Source organism: Acinonyx jubatus, chromosome D3, assembly GCF_027475565.1.
Source record: "Acinonyx jubatus isolate Ajub_Pintada_27869175 chromosome D3, VMU_Ajub_asm_v1.0, whole genome shotgun sequence".
Classification (NCBI taxonomy): Eukaryota; Metazoa; Chordata; class Mammalia; order Carnivora; family Felidae; genus Acinonyx; species Acinonyx jubatus.
In genome coordinates this window covers 77,910,451-77,924,542 of record NC_069392.1, presented here as the reverse complement: position 1 = coordinate 77,924,542, position 14,092 = coordinate 77,910,451, and the positions used below count along the sequence as shown (strand labels likewise).

Sequence of the window (14,092 nt, the reverse complement as noted above, 5' to 3'; positions counted from 1 at the left end):
CACTAAAAATTACTGGAAGAAAGACATCTTTGAAAATAGCTTGAGAATACGTTTCTGCATGCTTAACTTCACTCTGTGTGTCCATTCTGGTAAACTTTCTGCAGGGCACTATGGGCCGTTGAAAGGGGAATCCAAAAAAAAGTCAAGGAGGTCTCTGTTGCAGGGGGCGTGGGATTTGGAGGTGAGGGCTGGGGTACAACCCAGAGAAACCAAGTAATAGGATCCCAGCAGGTGGCCACAGTGCTAAGGCTGTTACCACCACAAGCACAGTAGTCCCTCTTGCTCCTGGCTGGTGCCTTAGGGGTGAAGAAAGAACCCCATCCTCTCCTTTACAGATGAGCTGGAGGGACAGCCTCCAGAGGTAGCCTCTCTTTTGACTTGGGAGGGCAAAGAATTTGGGTGGTTAGACGTACCTGGATTTGGATTCTGGCCCCACCATGTAAGAGCAGTTGGGCAAGGTATTTAGTCATTCTGAATCCATTTTTCTTTTCTAAAAATGTGGGCCATTGAAGTTTCTTCAAAGGATTTTTATTTTTTGTGATGAAAAAATTTGAAGATTACATTAACAGAATAGTATACATCATAACCCCTCATGTGCACATAACCCGGCTTCAACACCTATTACTTTAAGCCAATCTTACTTTCTTCTTCTTTTACCCAACACCTCCTCCTCCAGATTGTTGTAAAGTAAATCACAGGTCTTTTGTCATTTAATCCATAAATATTTCAGTATGAACTTCCAGAAGATAAAGTCTCTTTTGAAAACTCTAACAACAGGGGCACCTGCCTGGCTCAGTCGGTAGAGCATATGACTCTTGATATCAGAGCCATAAATTTGAGGCCCACGTTGGGCAAAGTGTTTGCTTAAAACAATAAGTAAAATCTTTAAAACTGTAACAATTCTATAATCACCCCTAAAACTGTGATCAGTAATTTCATAATATCAAATGTCTGCTACTCAATCAGTGTTCACATTTCTCCATTAGTCTCATAATGGTTTTTTTTTTTTAATGTTTTTTTTTTTAAATCCTAGTTAGTTAACATACAGTGCAATATTGGTTTCAGGAGTAGAGTTCAGTGATTCATCAGCCAGTGAGTACCCAGTGCTCATCACAAGTGCCCTCCTGCATACGCATCACCCATCTAGGCCATGCCCCACCCAACTCCCCTCCAGTAACCTTCAGTTTGTTCCCTATAGTCTCTTATGGTTTGTTTCCCCCTCTCTTTTTAGTCTCATAATGTTTTTTAAGAGTTGGTTCAAATTTGGAGTAAAATTATGGTCCATACTTTGCAGTTGGTTGACGTATTCCCTTATGGCTCATTTAACTAAAGGTTCTGTCTCCCTCTTAGTTTACTTCCTTACTATTTCTCTTTTTCTTTTCTCTTTTTTCCTTCCCTCCCCCCCCCCCCATTCTTTTCTTCCTTGTAATTTGTCATTTGTCCTGTAGAGGTTTCCCTACAGTCGAGGTGTTTTGGGAGAGGGGAAAATGGGTGACGGGCATTGAGGAGGGCATTGGGATGAGCACTGCGTGTTGTATGTAAGCAATGAGCCATGGGAATCTACCCCCAAAGCCAAGAGCATACTGTATACCCTGTATGTTAGCTCACATGACAATAAATTATATAAAATTCAATTCAATTCAATTCAATTCAATTCAATTCAATTAAAATGTAGATTTTATTCTTGTTGAGGTTTGGCGAGGCCAACAGATCAGGAGACCCAGCCGAGGTAGCCACACTGGGAAGTATTGGTGTCAGTTGGGAGACAGAAGGATGGGAGGAAAATGTGGGCAAGGGCCTTTGTTGTGGGCTATCTATAGTTGTTTGGTGGGACTAGGACAAGGGAATGTTACCTGAAGTGTGAAAGCCCAGTGAAAATGGGGGTGGGGCGGCTCTGTATTGGTTAGTTTGCATATGAAAGGCATGCTTGCAGGCGAGTTGTGTACTATTTCTAGGAATTGGTTAGCTCAGGGACAGTCTCCCATGGTCAGTAAGATGCCAGATATCAAAATATTGGAATAAAAGACATGCTTAGTACATAAAATTTTTGTCTACTACACCCCCATGTTGTAATTTTATACCTTTCTCTGTCCTCTGTATTTGCTATAAATTGGTAATAAAATCTGAAGGCTTGATCAGATTCAAATTCTATTTTTTGTGACTTCCATTACAAAGAACATGGTATCCAATGATGTGTTTTTGTTATGCGAGCAGCCATCGATGACCAATGTCTAGATTAATTATTTAATTACGAATTGCAAAAGAGGGATATTCTAATCCTACCGTTCCTCCTTTATTTACTAGCGTGATGATTTTTGTTCTGTAAAGAGCTATGTCTCCTCATCAACTATTCCGAAACCCAGAGATGGATCCCATAGGAAAGGTAAACTAAATGCTTGATTCTTTCCCCTTTGTTTACCTGTTTTCAAAAATGATGTGTCGTTAGCATCCCCTGAAAGTGACCGGTGAGTTTGTTTCGTACATTTAAACGTACATGATCAGTTTCAATCCGCTGCAGTTATTCTTACTGATGCTGAAATTGTCCCAGGTTGGGCCACTGGAAGCTTCTTCACGTTCGCTCCTAACTCATTTTGACAGAACACCAGAGGGCTTCCTGTCTTCAGAAATGAGAAGAGTTCCAGGTATCTGTTATACATTTCCTACCTCACACCTGGAATCAACCATACCCCAAAAGCCCTGTTCCTTTTAATGGGAGGCTATATTTAGAAACTGTAATCTTACTGCTTTCCAGGGGTCGTCATTGCCTTTATCAATGGATAGAACAAGGAAATACATGTATAAATAATTGGCTGGCATGTTTATTAAGTATCTTTTAAGTATTGTTTTTCCCTATCATTTTTTCTTCTTAGATGTGATGTGATGTGGGCCGGGAGCGAATGGTCAAGAAAGAGTTCTTGAGATGTTTTCAGTGCAAAAAGGTGTTTTTATTAAAGCATGGGGACAGGACCCTTGGGCAGAAGGAGCTGCACTGGGATTGTGACAGCAATTGATTATATACTTTTCATTTGGGATGGGCTTAGGGATAGCAGTAAATCTCCAAGGAATTTGGAAGCAAGGCATCCAGGACCTTGAGGGGCTAGCTGTTGTTAAGATAAGGTCATTTACTACTGTCTAGTGAAAAAAAAGCATTAGTCATGAGACCCTTCAGATGTGTGTCAGTGGGCCATATGTTTGGAGGATGGTTGCTAACATATACCTTGGGGGGTAGAGATAAAGAGAGTTTCCAAAGGGATTTTTTTATATGTTAAAAAAGACTTACAGAATCCTGGAGGTCAGGCTAATGTCCACCTAAGGTTGCCTTTTGCCTCTAGCAAAGTATTCACGTGGAGGCAGCTGAGTTCCTGGAGGAAGGTCACTCTGCCTATCGCAAAGACTTGTCAGGGGGCTGCAAGTTAGAAGAAAATTTAACTTTTCCCCTACATTTCTTTGCCTTTGTTCTCCACATCACTTCCACTGTTTTAGTTTTTGGTTTATCTTTTCTTGCTTCTTCTCCTCTTTTTCTTTCTTTCTTTCTTTCTTTCTTTCTTTCTTTCTTTCTTTCTTCTTCTTCTTTTTTTTTTTGTATAAGCAAATTTTAAAAATATAAACAAACATTTATTCTCTCCCCCATAAGATAAAGATAGCATACAATACACGCTTTTCTCCAGCTTGCTTTTCTTCACTTAATATATGCTACAGATCACTAAATATGACTATTTTAAATGCTAAATAAAATACGAGTTCACAGGCTCTCATCCACGATTCCCAAATTCTCAAAGCTCTGAAAATCCAAAATTTTATTATAAGCTTGCAGCAAACTCATTTGGACAACAACAACAAAAAAATCAGACCCAAACACATGTAAAGTTATTTATTGTCTTTATTTTTTATACTTGTGTGCATTTATACTTGATACATTTTTGATGCTGGAATGTTTCATATATGAGTTGTTAAATAATATATGGCACATGTACTGTATTACCTTCCTGAAACCTGAAAATCAGGAATTCTGAAATATATTTGGTTCTAAGGATTTCAGAAAAGGCATACCGCACCTGTAAAATCTAAATCACTTACTAGTAACTTTTAGACACTTTTCCTTCTCCCAACATCTGTTTTTGGATTTCTTTTTTCAGTTTATTTTTTGTTTTTTGTTTTGTTTTAAGTAATCTGTATGCCCATTGTGGGGCCAGAACCCACATTCCTGAGGTCAAGAGTTACACGCTTCACCCACTGAGCCACCCAGGTGCCACAGAGTTTTTTTTAAAGAATTGTGTCTATAAAACTTAGCCTCCCATTTTAATATAACCAAGTAAATAATGTGAATCTCTCAGCACAACTTGAATGGAAACCAGAAACCCATGGGTTTTCCCTGCACAAGCCAAGACTGAGTGAGGTGGTAAGATTTCCCCGTAGGTAAAGTAACCCTAGTGGCAAAGATTTCTGTGACAGGCTTGAAGACTCAGCTTTTAAGTATTTTAAATATAATTTTAAGTATAATTATGAAGCATATACATTTTAAAGAAAACCCTGGCTGGAGTGTTTTCATAGAATTCTCAGCCTTTGTGGACCCCCTCTGTGTTAGAGTATTTTGAGGTGGAAAGAACATTGGTGGTTGCTGGTAAGCATCTTCTAGAAACATTGGACCAACCATGACTTGAACAAGAAGCCGTTCCTAACTTTGCCTGTTGCTTTTATGAGGAACCATTGCATATATGGTACTTACAGAGGGCAGGTATGAACAATAAGTGTAATACTACCCTACTTTATTGCCAAGTGGTCAGAAGTATTACATTATAAGCTTTATCTGGGAGGTAACTTTTTCACAAGTGAATAAACAGACCTCTCTCCCTGGGACAAGTGTATAACCTGCAGAATCCTTGCCACCCCTCCTTGTGAAAGGATTATTTGTCCCTGCCCCATTGACAGAGCCGTTGAACTTGCTCTGGCCAACGGTCTGTGAGTGGAAATGATGTGGGCCACATCTGGAGAAAATCTCTGAGAGCCAGCATGTTATTTTCCACATGCTCTTTCCCCTCTGTCACAAAAATGGCAGATCCAAGATAGAAACTGCTCCATCAACCTCCATCTAAGAGTAAGCATGGCATGGCACAAAGCCACAACCACCCTGTGATGGACATGTGGTGTAAGTGGAGAATAATCTTAGTTATAAACCACTGAGATTTCGGGGGTGTTTGTTATCACAGTATACCTTAACTTACCCTGACTGATCCCCTTGCCAATGGTCAAGCAGCCAATGGTTAAATGTGATAGGCAGCCCCAATGTCCTGATGAAATCCTCCAGTTTTTACTAGAGACGACAGTTAACCTTTGGTTTTCTAAAACTCACTTTCCTTACCTGTTCTATTTCTGAAATCGCGTGAGACACCTAATTAATATCTTGAAACTTTTTGAGATCCTGTACATATGGCAGATGCTAAGTACGATGGGACCAGTATCTGTAGATATTGCAAGTATTAAGTATTATAAATATGCTCCCCGTCAGAGTGGGAGTGAAAACGAGGTGACTGAGAAATTAGTAATCTAGGAAGTAGAAGAAAGATGAAAAGGAGACAAGAAGTACGTCATGATGGATGAATTTGTTTGGTATTTTAGTTCTCCTTGCTCTGAACTGACAGAGAGGACTTTGGCAAGAAAGGTGCTTTCATCAGTCTTTCTCATCTCTTTCACCAAAATGAGATAGGAAGATTTCAGCTCATGAAAAAAGAGTTAAAAAATTAAAAGAAGACCACTCCTAGGATGGAATTTTTATTTTATGTATTTATTATTATTATATTTTTAAAAACCATTATGCCTTATTAATTAAAATATATTAAGTTCCCACATAGACTAAGCAATGCATTTCAAATCCATTCCATAATCCTTCTTCAAAATGCAGGATACAAGAATTAAAAAAGTATTCGTGTGCTGATACCATGACGTGGGGGTAGTTATTCTCATAAATTTCAGGCCCCAGGTAATTCTGAAGAAATGTGGATGTACAATTGTCTGCCGTTTTGGGGAAGAGTTAGCTCTTCTCTTTCTGTTAACTATGAAGACTTCTTCATTTCAACCACATCAACTCATTTTTCTAACTATTGCTATTATGAAGATATATCAGTATTTTACTGGACAGCCACCCCTTTTTCCTTAAACACCAGCTGGTAAAGCCTTTGATATACAATATTCAGGAAGTTTTTTAGTTTTAATAAATGGAGGAGAATGATGTTCTCAACACCTATTTCACATTAACTCCCATCAATGTTATAAACGCAAACAGCATCTCCATTTTAGGTTTTCTTCATATATTGTATATTCTATTGTCCACCATCTTCCCTGAAAAACTAGATGCACATGAATCCCACACAATGAAGAAAGGCATCTCATATCTTTGATGCAGCAACAATGAGCCACATGGCTTCGACACCCACTGGGAATCAACGAATTTTCTGAAGTGATTTGACAGTAGAAATACATTTACATTTGCTAGTCATAAACTTCAAATAGGGTCAATGTAAAAAAAAAAAAAAGAAAGAAAGCACACATTGAAATTAATTATACCTATGCAAAAACCCATCCACTGAATCCTTTGAAGCAGAGTAGCATATACATTTTCTAAGTGTTTAATGTTGCATTATCCCTTATAATAAGTATTTTGATGTAATGTCTGAATAGAGTGACTGATGTCCTGCTTTCTACTTGATTTCTGTGACATTTATTGACATTTGATGTTCAAGTAAACACTTTTCTGAATATTTGTATCTTTCAAGTTACTTTATTTTATGCACACTCTGGTGCTTACTAAAGTTATGTATTTAAAATGAAGGTCTTGGGGCGCCTGGGTGGCTCAGTCGGCTGGGCGTCCGACTTCAGCTCAGGTCACGATCTCGCGATCTCGCGGTACGTGAGTTCGAGCCCCGCGTGGGGCTCTGGGCTGATGGCTCAGAGCCTGGAGCCTGCTTCCGATTCTGTGTCTCCCTCTCTCTCTGCTCCTCCCCCGTTCATGCTCTGTCTCTCTCTCTGTCTCAAAAATAAGTAAACGTTAAAAAAAAAAAAATTTAAAATGAAGGTCTTTCCTCATTCATTATGTTTGTAGGGTTTGACTCTAGTTTGCATTTTGGGGTGTTGAGTAAGGATTGAATTCCAGTTAAAGGCTTGGCCACTTTCTTTACATTTTACAGTTTTGCTCCTGGACGATAACTGATATTAAGTTGTGAGTTCCAGATAGAGGCTTGCACTAGGATGGAATTTTTAAAGTTCAATTTTAGCATTGTATCTTTTTGCTCTATATGTTCATATGAAAGTGGTGAGTTTGGCGATTAAAGGGCCTTCTCTCTCTTTTCTCTCCCTTTCCCTTTCTCTTTCATTTTGTTAAAGGAAAACCCTTAGGGCCAAGCTATCCTGTTAGTACCCAAGTCCATATAAGAGGGTGTGTTATAAAGGCTCTAGCTCAGATAGTGAGAAGTTTTAGATGGACTACTGAATTCTGTATCCTCATGGACTGGGTAACTGTTAGGCCCCAGCATGTTTATTCTAATATCTGTGGATCTTTGAGGAAATTAATGAAGAGTGGGAGATGCTATGATAATAAAGAAGCTGGAAGAACTCATCCTTTCCAGGAATTCTATTTAGTGCTCCCTGTTATCAAAGTCACCTGAGTCAGTGTGTCTTGTGCCAGGAACATCTTGCCTCTACTGTCTGTTGAAAATAGAAATTTTCTCAACAACAACAACAAAATACCATGTGTCTGTACCAGGAGTCCATAAACATTTGTTTATTTATTTTTATCTTTATTTAGTTAAAATTTTCTTTCTTCTTTCTTTCTTTTTGTTTTTTGGTTTTTTTTTAGAAAGCACGAGCAGGGGAGGGGGGTAGAGGGAGAGAGAAAGAGAATCTCAAGCAGGCTCTATGTTCATCATGGAGCCCAACATGGGGCTCAATCCCCCAACTCTGGGATCATGACCTGAGCTGAAATCAAGAGTCGAACACTCAACCTACAGAGCCACCCAAGCACCCCCCCCCCAAACATTTATCGAGTGCCTACTGTGTGCCAGAATTTCTAAGACTCATCCCCGAAATTAGCAGTTTGGAATAACTTCAGGATTGGCACAAGATTTCAAGTCATCTTGGACCCAACTCATAATTAGAGAACAATAGAAGAGATGGGAGTGAACCAGCTTAGCTTATAACATTTCAATTTAAAATGTGAATTGGAAAGTCAAGACCCACAAGTAAGCAACTCAATGGAAGAGGCTCTAAGTGGGCACGGGTCTGGTGGTCTCTGGACTTTTGGGCAGCCGAGTGGCCAGGATCAGAGGTGCAAATCCACTAGCTGAGATGCTCATGAACTCACTGACTCGCTCTGAGAATTTTTACTGCCATGTAAAACATGCATATCTTTTGAAGGGTAATTGCAATCCGGTAACTGCAAGGAGCCACACTTTAATGGACTTGGAAGTTCCAAAAGAGGCAAATAACTTTTTGAAGAACACGGAGCATATATATTTACAACCACAATCCGCATTCTGTTTCACTGTATAGTTCTGACATAATCGCAGGGAAAAATATCCTTCATTCCATCCTGGTGTCAGTATGAATTCAGTTCTTTAAATGGCCTGTAATCTGAGGACAGCAAAATATCCTTTTCCTTCCATCAGCTTTTTCTTGCTCACAGATAGATGTTTGAACAGGTATGAGAGAAGTAAGTTCTGACAAGCAATAACTTGCAACTGCAGCCGTTTGGGGGAAAAAGGAATCAAGGTAAGTTCAATCCACGGCAAGTAGAAGCCTATTGGCTATTGTCAGAGAAGCAGGATCAAGGACCAAAGGCTAGCTCTCCACCCAGCCATAATTTACCACTTTATTACTTCCCCATAGCAGCCTGGAAGGCACAGGGAACCCTTGCCTTATGTAGAAACACTTCTCTGCTGAAACACTAATTGGCCAGAGTCAGGGAGGTTAGCTGGGCTATTTCTGTGTTACTTACAAGGCACCAAAGACACGAAGGCGTTTTTATAGGCTAGAGCCGAACTCAGTTGGGCTTCACATATTGCTATTAAAAGATCATTTGTGGGGCTCCTGGGTGGCTCAGTCAGTTGAGCCACCGACTCTTGATTTTGGCTCAGATTGCGATCCCAGGGTCATGATATGGAGCCCTGTGTCAGGCTCCATGGAGCCTGTCTGGGATTGTCTCTCTTTCCCTCTCTGTTTCTCTCCTCCCATTCACATGCTATCTCTCCCTAAAATAAACAAACAAACAAACAAACAAAAACAAACAAAATAAGCATTTGTGAAAGGTGCTAGGAAAAGAAAGATTAAAGAGATAATTAATGAAACATATCAAAATAAAGCCTTGCCCTAATGCCCACTACCTCTGCCCCATTCTAAGTAAGGAACTTATTCTATAGCTCTTAGGGCAGGGTGGCAGGGTCATCCATTGATGGGATTTAAGTGCCAGTAGTGCAGTCTTTGATAGCATTTACCTTGCTGGGATTTGGGATCGGGTGAAATAGGTTAAAAACATGTGCAGTTCAGGAAATGGGGAGTTATTGATAAATGGCTTAGAATTTCATTAAGAACTGAAGGAAAATGGCAATGAATCACAAGAAGGAATGCTGCCACTTTCAGGTAAAGAGCTGGCAAGTTTTGATGATCTCACAAGGCCAATCAGCTGTGTGTGCGTTCTCCATGTCGTAGTTATCTACTACTGTGAGACAAGTGACCCCAAAACATAGCCGCTTAAAAAAGAAAACACAATCATGTATGTTCTCTCACAATTTCTGAGGGTCAGGAACCCAAGAGTGACTCAGCTGGTGCTTCTGGCTCAGGATCTCTCATGAGGTTGCTGTCAAGAAGTCAACCAGAGCTGTATTCATCTGAAGGCTCAACTGGGGCCAATCGACCTGTTTTCAAGATGGTTTGTTCCTGTTGCTCTTCTTGGCTGGAAGGCTTTCTTGCCAAGTGGACTTCTCCGTGGGGCGGCTCAAGTGTTTTCACAACATGGCATCTAGCTTCCCTGAGAGAGTGGCCTGTGAGTAAGGAGGAAGCCACAACACCTGTTACAAGCTTTCTCAGAATTCCTATGTGGTTGCTTCTGTCATATTCTCTTTGTTAGAGCCAAAGTGCAACCCACACTCAGAGAGGGTGATTAGGACCCAACTTATGAACATAAGAGTAGCAAAGAATTATGAATGCATTTTAAAACTGCTGCAGAGTAGCGTGAGTGGTACGGCTGGTTAAGGTCCAACTTCAGCTCAGGTCATGATCTCATCGTTTGTGAGGTTGAGCCCTGCCTTGGGCTCTCTGCTGTCAGCACAGAGCCTGCTTCAGATCCTCTGTCTCTTTCTCTCTCTGCCCCTCCCCTGTTCATGCTTTCCTTCTCCCTCTCTTTCTCTCAAAAATAAATTAAAAAATGTATTTTAAAATCAAGTTAAAAAATGGGGCACCTGGGTAGCTCAATTGGTTAAACATTGGGCTTAGGCTTGATTTCAGCTCAGGTCATGATCTCATGGTTCATGAGTTCAAGTCCTGCATCAGGTTCTGTGCTGACAGCACAGAGCCTGCTTGGGATTCTTTCTCTCCTTCTGTCTCTACCCCTCCCCTACTTGTGCTCTCTCTCAAAAATAAAATAAAACTTAAAAAATAAATAAACAAAATAAATAAGCTTAAAAAAATCAGCAGTAATTGGGTTCCTGGCTGGCTCAGTCAGTAGGGCATGTGACTCTTGATCTTGAGGTTGTAAGTTAGAGCCCCACGTTGGCCGTGGAGATTACTTAAAAATGAAATCTTGGGGCGCCTGGGTGGCTCAGTCGGTTGAGCATCCGACTTCAGCTCAGGTCACGATCTTGCGGTCTGTGAGTTCGAGCCCCGCGTCAGGCTCTGGGCTGATGGCTCAGAGTCTGGAGCCTGCTTCTGATTCTGTGTCTCCCTCTCTCTCTGTCCCTCCCCCATTCATGCTCTGTCTCTCTCTGTCTCAAAAATAAAATAAAACAGTAAAAAAATTTAAAAAAATAAAATAAAATAAAATCTTAAAAAAATACCGCCACAGTAATGAATCACTGGAAGAAATTCTGTCCCTTTAATGCAAAGAGCTTGCTATTTTTGATTATCTAATATAAACAATCGTTCATGCACTCTCCATAGTTCAAACTTGGATCTTTCTTACATGACAGCACTAAAGAAGAATATCCTCTTAGGTGACAGGTGACAAGGAAAGAGTGAATTTGTCTGGAATTTTTAAAGAAAATAGAATTTCCCAGTTGACTGACCTGGGGACGGGTGGGTCAAAGCCATTCAGGAGCCTCATTAGACCTGCTGCATTAGAACCACACCAAGTCCATTCCACTGGTATCAGATTTGCCTAAATATTCTTAGCTGTTTTTGTGGCTTGGCCTTATTATGTTTTCTTCTACCCTTGATCAATGATGGTGCCTATTCTATGTTGTGCTTGTTCTTTGTGGGACCAGAAATTTGGGGAATGAGAAGTCTGACCACGCATAGAGTATAATGTTCAGTTCTAAGCTAAAAAAAAAAAAAAAGGCAAGAGCATCTGATAGAACAGGGTGGAGGAGACCCCTAGCTGTTCTGTGTGCAGAACCCTTGAGGACCCCTGGGCATTTTGACCTAGAGAATGTGCTGCCCATATTCCCTTGGATCTTACCATGGAAGTACTTGCTGGCTGAGTTGCAGCTGTCAGCCTATCCATCTCTTTGTTTGAGGGCTCTTTCTGAAAGCTGGAGCCCAATCTCTCTCAAGAGCAGCCCTCAACTAATAATTGATGGGCGTCGGTGTGTAAATCCCCAGCTTCCTCAACCTTTAGGTGGGATAACCCTGAGGCCAGTATTCTACGCTGGCTTCCATGGTTTCCCAAGGACTGAGCTCAGGCTGTCCACAGTGGTCATTGGCTTGATAACACTCTTGTTGACTGCTTTCTTTTCCCTCTCGGTTCCCTCCTCCTCTACTGCTGCTTCCTAGACCCACCTCCCAGATACTACTTGCATTTGAATACATCCTTATGAAAGAGTCTGCCTCCTAGAGAACCCAAATTAAGACAGTGAATGATGTGACCACAGTCTTCAAATGTATGGATGACTGTCATGTAGAAGAGTGATTAGATTTACTATTCAAATGGGAGACTTAGGAGGTGTCCGGTTGGCTCAGTCAGAAGAGCATATGACTCTTGATCTTGGAGTTGTGAGTTTGAGCCCCACATTGGGCATAGAGATTACTTTTAAATAAATAAATTAATAAGCAAACTTTCAAAAATAAAGGGGGAGGCTTAGAACCACTGGATCACTGGATAGTAGTTATTAGGAGGTGGGATTTGGTTTACCACAGTTCAAAAATAATAAGATGCTCATGATGATTAATTTTATGTGTCAACTTGACTGAGCTAAGGGATGCCCAGATAATGGGTAGAACATTATTTCTGGGTGTGTCTCCAAAGGCGTTTCCAGAAGAGATTAGCATTTGAATCAGTAGACTGAGTAAAGAGGATGCCTTCACCAGTGTGTGGGTGAGCATCATCCAATCTGTTGAAAGCCCAGATAGAACCAAAAGGTTGAAGAAAGGGGAATTCACTCTCTACTTGGGCTGGGACATGCATCTTCTCCTGCCCTCGGACGTGGGTGCAGCTGGTCCTCGGGCCTTCGGTCTCAGACTGAAATAGCCCCAGCTTTCCCCACTCTTCAGCTTGCAGACAGCAGATCATGCCACTTCTCAGCCCTGAGAACTGCTGAGCCAGTTCCTATAATAAATTTCTTCTTATGTGTATTTATATCTATCCTAATGTCTCTGTTTCTCTGGAGATCCCTGACTAACACAATGCCTAAAAACGGATAGGGGTGCTTTGGGAAGTAATAAATTAAGTATTACAGGGGGTGTTTATGAAGAGGCTGGTTAACCACCAGGGGTAACTAATTGATATGAAACCTAAACTAAGTGCTTTTGAAGGTCAGAGGTGGGTTTACCATGATGATAATGAAGCCAAAACTTGTGGATTCTCCTCTTCACAGACCCTTTCAAGGCCTAGCAATGGGCCACACATTTCCATAAATGTGCAGATCTTTGTATCACTGTCGATTAAGTGATACACTATCTTTGTATCACTTTGTATCACTATCTTTGTATCACTATCGATATTGACTTTTTTAAATTTATTTTTTATTTTTTTAATGCGTATTTATTTTTGAGAGCGAGGGAGAGACAGAGTGCAAGCAGGGGGGTGGGGCAGAGAGAGAGGGAGACACAGAATCCAAAGCAGGCTCCAGGCTCTGAGCTGTCAGCGCAGAGCCCGACATGGGGCTCGAACCCACAAACTGAGAGATCATGACCTGAGCCAAAGTCAGATACTTAACTGACTGAGCCACCCAGGCATCCCTAAACCCAGCCAAAATTTTAAATGTGGCAAAAGGAAGTATGTTATTAGAAACCCAAAAGGTAATCTGAAAGAAAATGGTTGTAGTATTTCTCAGCTTTTTAGAGTTTCTATCTGTTGACATTTTTTTTCTCATTTAAAAGAAAATTCACTTTTGTACCTAATTTTGCATTCATAATGTGCCCTCCTGTTTCTTTTACTTCAAAGGACCCACATATGATTGGGAACTGCCACTGTCTGAGATACTTTTTGATTCTGAGATTCTGAGTCATGAATCTTTCTGCTTCCACAAGCTGAAGGGTAACTATGTTGTTGACTGTCTGATAAGGAATATTTTGTGGAGTAGAATAATGAGGTGTGCGGCCTTCTAGCTCTAAAGTGCAGAGAAAATTCCCAGACGTACTTTCATTTATTTTGTATTTATTTTTCTTATATTTTTTAATATTTGTTTATTTTTGGGAGAGAGACAGAGAGAGACAGAGTGCAAGCAGGGGAGGGGCAGAGAGGGAGACACAGAATCCAAAGCAGGCTCCAGGGTCTGAGCTGCCATCACAGAGCCTGATGTGGGACTTGAACTCACGAACTGTGAAGCCATGACCAGAGCCTAAGTCGGACACTTAACCGACTGAGCCACCCAGGTGCCCCTATTTTTCTTATTTTTAAGCAATACATACATACACCCAATGTGAGACTCGAACTCACAACCCCGAGATCAAG

At 40.8% G+C, this 14,092-nt stretch overlaps 1 long non-coding RNA gene across 4 annotated transcripts in view; it reads left to right on the top strand.

Moving 5' to 3' along the window:
• The window catches only part of LOC106979381 (uncharacterized), an 81,002-nt gene that overhangs the window by 42,301 nt on the left and 24,609 nt on the right, over positions 1-14,092 (top strand). For all 4 annotated transcript variants that reach the window (XR_008291528.1, XR_008291527.1, XR_008291526.1 and 1 more), the window contains exon 4: positions 13,583-13,675. This is a non-coding gene — a long non-coding RNA (uncharacterized LOC106979381). The remainder of the gene's footprint in view (positions 1-13,582; positions 13,676-14,092) is intronic.